Source organism: Neophocaena asiaeorientalis, unplaced genomic scaffold (genome assembly GCF_003031525.2).
Source record: "Neophocaena asiaeorientalis asiaeorientalis breed wild unplaced genomic scaffold, Neophocaena_asiaeorientalis_V1.1 scaffold126, whole genome shotgun sequence".
NCBI lineage: Eukaryota > Metazoa > Chordata > Mammalia > Artiodactyla > Phocoenidae > Neophocaena > Neophocaena asiaeorientalis.
In genome coordinates this window covers 2,172,646-2,177,699 of record NW_020174565.1, presented here as the reverse complement: position 1 = coordinate 2,177,699, position 5,054 = coordinate 2,172,646, and the positions used below count along the sequence as shown (strand labels likewise).

General features: G+C 32.0%; 1 non-coding gene across 1 annotated transcript; it reads right to left on the bottom strand.

Annotated features, from left to right (window-relative positions):
• Positions 1-519: 519 nt before the first annotated feature.
• On the bottom strand, positions 520-626 carry LOC112408368 (U6 spliceosomal RNA). The gene has a single exon (XR_003004937.1). It is a non-coding gene; the product is annotated as a U6 spliceosomal RNA (small nuclear RNA).
• Between the last annotated feature and the right edge of the window lie 4,428 nt (positions 627-5,054).

Genomic DNA, 5,054 nt, shown 5'->3' with positions numbered 1-5,054 from the left:
AATTATAATGGAGATTTTTTAAATGAACTGATCCCTATGCTTATTAAGTTGGTGAATAAAAACAAACTAGTTGAAATGAAAGGTAAATAAAACACAATTGTAAGCTAAGTAAAAGGCAGAGCAGAAGAGAGTCCTTGGAGACGAGATCTCCTTTCTAAAGAATCTTTGAACGCTGTTCAGGCAACAGGGCAGATACTTGTACATTACTTAGCAATCTAATTTAGGATTACAAGATTAGGACATCAGAGGTAACAAGAATTTTAAAGATATCAATTTCGTGGCCACAAACTTCCATATATACCATTTCCTAAAATCACTGATTCTTCTTTTCTCACCTGCCCTTCACTCAACCATAATTTTGCATGTTGCATTGCCCTGATGACACCAAATATGGATATTTAACGAAGAGACAATTATAAAATAGCGTTTCAGGGAAGTGTGTGTCCTTTAAATATAAATGAATGCAACTGGCTTGTAACTTTTTTTATTTTTAAAAAAAATTTATTGAAGTAGAGTTGAAAAAATATGGACCGCTTCACGAATTTGTGTGTCATCCTCGGGCAGAGTCTATGCTAATCTTCTCTGTATCTTTCCAATTTTAGCATATGTGTTATCGAAGCGGGCACTATAACTTTCTCCCTTAAAAATTTTTTTTGTAATATAGCTTTCTGGTTTTGGTATCAGTGTAATGCTTTCTCATTAGGTGAGTTGGCACGTGTCCCCCTTTCCTCTACTTTCTGAAAGATTTTGTATTAGAATGGTATTATTCCTTATGAAACATTTCATAGAATTTACTATTGAAGCCACCTGGGATGGAATCTCCTTGTGAAAGTCTTTTTACTTATAAATTCCATTTTTGTAAGGAGACATTGGGCTATTCAGATTTTCCATTTTTTCATTGAAAGCTTGTTTTTCAGACTTATGGTGCATTTATAGTGCTTTTCTCTGGATTTCAGCCGTTTACTAATACATGCCCCTTCAAGGGTCTCTTGAATTCCTAGGGTGTTCTCCAAGGAGTCTCTATTTTGACTGATTGGAATGCACGCGTGTCCAGCTCTGTGTGAGCTCTGTGAAATATGCAGTTTACACCGTCTTGGTTATTCTTTGAACAGACTTGAAGATTTCTGGAGCCATTTTTCTGCATGGATCTCTCTTCTTCATTACATTGCCTTGCAGATTTCCAGCTACTTCTGCCTCCCAGAACTCTGAGTTCTCTCTCCTCCTCTCAGTAAGACTGCTCGCCGCTGTTTTGGTTGCACTTCCCTGTGTCACAGGTCAAAAATGTTTCCAGGCAAAAAGCTGGAAGATAGTAGCACATACCAAGACAGATTATACCTTGTTTGTATGCAGTAGTAGATTTTAAGTACACTTTTCTAATAGTTATTTACCTAAACCAGTTTTGGTTACTATTTGTCTGATAGAATGTTTTCACTTACTAAAAAGTTTCAGGTGTTCATATGTCTTTATGCTTTAGATCTTTTTCTTGTAAACAACATATATCTTGATTTTGTTCGTTTTTTAAATCCAATCTGAAAATGTGTCTTGAATAGTGAGTTTAGAAAATTTACATTCAGATTAATTCTTCGTATATTTGTATGTAATTCTAATATTTTGGTTTATTCTCTTTCCATGCTTTCTGTGTCTAATTAAAAACTTATTTTTACTTATTGTCTTTAACTCTTATCTCTCACTTCAAACAGGATGGTATACTTACTAACTTTCTCATCCCTTTGCCACACGCTCCTTCTTTCCTTTTTAGTTTGATGTGATCTAGATTTTAATTCTGGGGTAATATGTATATATTTTCTTTCTATTATGCTCACTGTGATTTTAAAGAAAATAAACTTTACTGACATATTTAATTTCTTCTTCATATTTCTTGTAGCATCTCATAGATTTATTGAAAAATAAAAATGTTATTATTTAAAATGCTATTTAGGGACTTCCCTGGCCGTCCAGTGATTAAGACTTTGCCTTCCAAGGCAGGGGGTGTGGGTTCGATCCCTGGTCGGGGAGCTAAGATCCCACATGCCTCTTGGCCAAAAAACTAAACCATAAAACAGAAGCAATAGTGTAACAAATTCAATAAAGACTTTAAAAATGGTTCACATAAAAAAATATTAAAAAAAAATATATATAATGCTATTTAAAAATATTATCCAAAACAATTTTCAGTGCAAGTCTTTTTTGGAAAAAGCTACGGTTTTGAATTCATGTGAATATTTTTTATCATGCTGTAACACGTGAATTAGTTTGGTTGGGTCTAAGCATCTACGTCCAAAAGTTTTTCCTTCAATATCTTCAAAATATTGTTCCATCTTCATACTGCTTCCAGGGATGTTGTTGAAAAATGTGTTGCTGATCTGATGATTTCCTTGATCTGCTCCTTCTTTCTGAAGCTTTTAGAAGTTTCTTGTTGTCTTTGATACATTCTTTAATTCCCAGGTGTTTTTCCCCACTAATTTGTCACTTTTAACAATCTAGGAATGCTTGCAATATGACTTTTTTCATTTATTTTTTAATTCCAGGGAATACTTCTCTATTATTTAAAAACAAAATTTCCTTCTTTCAATTTCTATTATGATCTCCTTGAGGTTCTATTATCTGTATTTTTTTATTCTACTTTAATTCTACTTTCCAGATAGCTTAACATTTAATGTTTTCTTATTCTTTATCTTTTAATTCTTCCTTCTGGATACTCAAGTGGGTCTTCCAATTACTAATTTTTTCCCTTAGTTGTATCAATTCAAATCTGTATAACCATTGTGCTCTTTATGTTGACTATCTTATTTTTCAAATCATTTTTTTGTTCTTTTAATGTTGTCTTACTCTACTTCACATTAAAAATATCTTGTTTATATTTTAATATACTTTATTAGATTAATTTAAAATTTTTGATTTTTTTTGTTCTGATGCTTCTATTTCTGAAGGACTTTTATGCAGTGTGTTCTTTTTCTTTGCAAATAATTCTCTTCAAATAGATTGTTATTTTATTCTTTGAGGACATTTCCTCTGGGGCTATCAGATATCCTGTCAGATAATGAGTATGGGAGGTCAGATCTCAGGTTATAAAGCCCTGTATGTTCCAAGGGAGGAGAATGGATACAGTCTTTGATTACAGAGGTCTAGAGACCAGAAAAACCACAAATAATCACTCTTCATTTGGGAAAACTTTTCTCACTAGTTTCAAGTTTTGTCTTTTGGGTATAAGTTGAATTGAGAGGGATGACTCCTTATGCTGTCCTATTAGCTATTAAAAGAGATGCAATAAAATCTCCCAATATGATTGTAGATTTGTTTAGGTCACTATTTACTTTTGCCAGGTTTTGTTTGATACATTTTCAAATATGTAATTGTGCACACATAGACTTAGGGTTTTTATTTCTAACCAATGGATTAGATAACATTACCAAACATCTCCAAGTAATTCTGATAATGCTTCTCATTCCTTTAGGTTCAAACGTTCTGTGTCATAGAATTTACTTCTAATTACCATACTATTTCTTAATATTGAGTCTGATAATTTTACTCTTTTATTGAAATATTTGTTCCATTTAAATTTAATTATTGGTATACTTGGGTCAATATCTACCATCTTGCAATTTGCTTTATATGTGACTGATCTCCTTATGTTCACTTTTCTATCCCTTCTTGTCTTTCTTTGAATTACTAAAATATGTTAAATTATTTTATTTTTCCATCTTTAATTGGTTATACATTCTTTCATTATTTTTAATGGTCATTTTAAAGATCTCTACTTTAGAGAACAGATATGTGGCTTAATGCATCTAATAAAATTATTAATTTTATCATTTCCTTGATAATGCTTAGATCCTAGAATGGTTGAATCCTATTTACCTACCTTTCCTCTTTTGCCCTACTATTGTCATGCATGTCAATTCTGCATGTATTTTGAATTCTACAACACATTATTATCATCTTTTGCAGTTAATATACTTTCATAAGGACCCACCTATTTACCATTCATTGCTTTTCACTGTTTCCTCTGTTTCCATGTAGCTGTTTGGAATCTTTTCCTTCTGCTGAAGAATTCTTTCTTGGTTAGTCTGGCTAGAGGTTAATATATTTTATTGATATTTTCAAAGAACCAGCTTTTGGTTTCATTGATTCTATTGATTTCCTGTTTGCAATTTCATTGACTTCTTGCCTAATTTTTCTTTTCTTCTGCTTTCTTTTGGCTTAACTTGTTTTCCTTTCTCTAATTTCCTAAGATAGAAGCTTAGATTTTTAAATTTTAGATATTTTTCTTCTCTAATATATACATTCAATGCTATAAGCTTCCCTGTAAGCTTTGCTTTTGCTGCACGCCACATATTCTGATAAGGTGTATTTTCACTTTCATTTAGTTAAAAATATTTTAAAATTTCGCTTGAGACTTCTTTGACCCCCACATTATTTAGAAGAGTATTATTTACTCTCCATTATTTTTCTGTTTGTTTTTCAGCTATTTTTCTGTTCTTGATCTCCAGTTTAATTCCATTGTTGTCTATGAACATTCTTTGAGTGATTACTATTGTATTAAATTTGTCAAGCTGTGTTTTGTAACCCAGAAATGTGGTCTATTCCATTTGAGATTGAGGAGAATGTGTACTCTGCTGTTGTCAGATGGAGTATTCTATAAACGTCAATTAGAACAAAGTGATTGATGGTGCTGTTCAATTCAACTACATCCTTACTGATTTTTTCACTGTTGGAAGTACTGATAAAGAGGTGTTGAAGTCTCCAACTGTAATAGTGGATTTTTCTATTTCTCCTGGCAGTTCCAGCAGTTTTTTAATTATGTATTTTGACATTCTGTTGTTAGGTGCATACACTTTAAAGATTTTTACGTGTTCTTGGAGAATTGACCCCTTTATCATTGTGTAATACCTCTCATTACCCTTAATAATTTTTCCTTGTTCTGGAAGTCTGCATTGTGTAATTAACATAGCTACTTCAACTTTCTTTTGATTGTGTTAGCATGTAATATCTTTCTCCATTCCTTTACTTTTAACCTGTGTCTTTATATTAAAGCAGGTTTTTCTTTTTGGCTT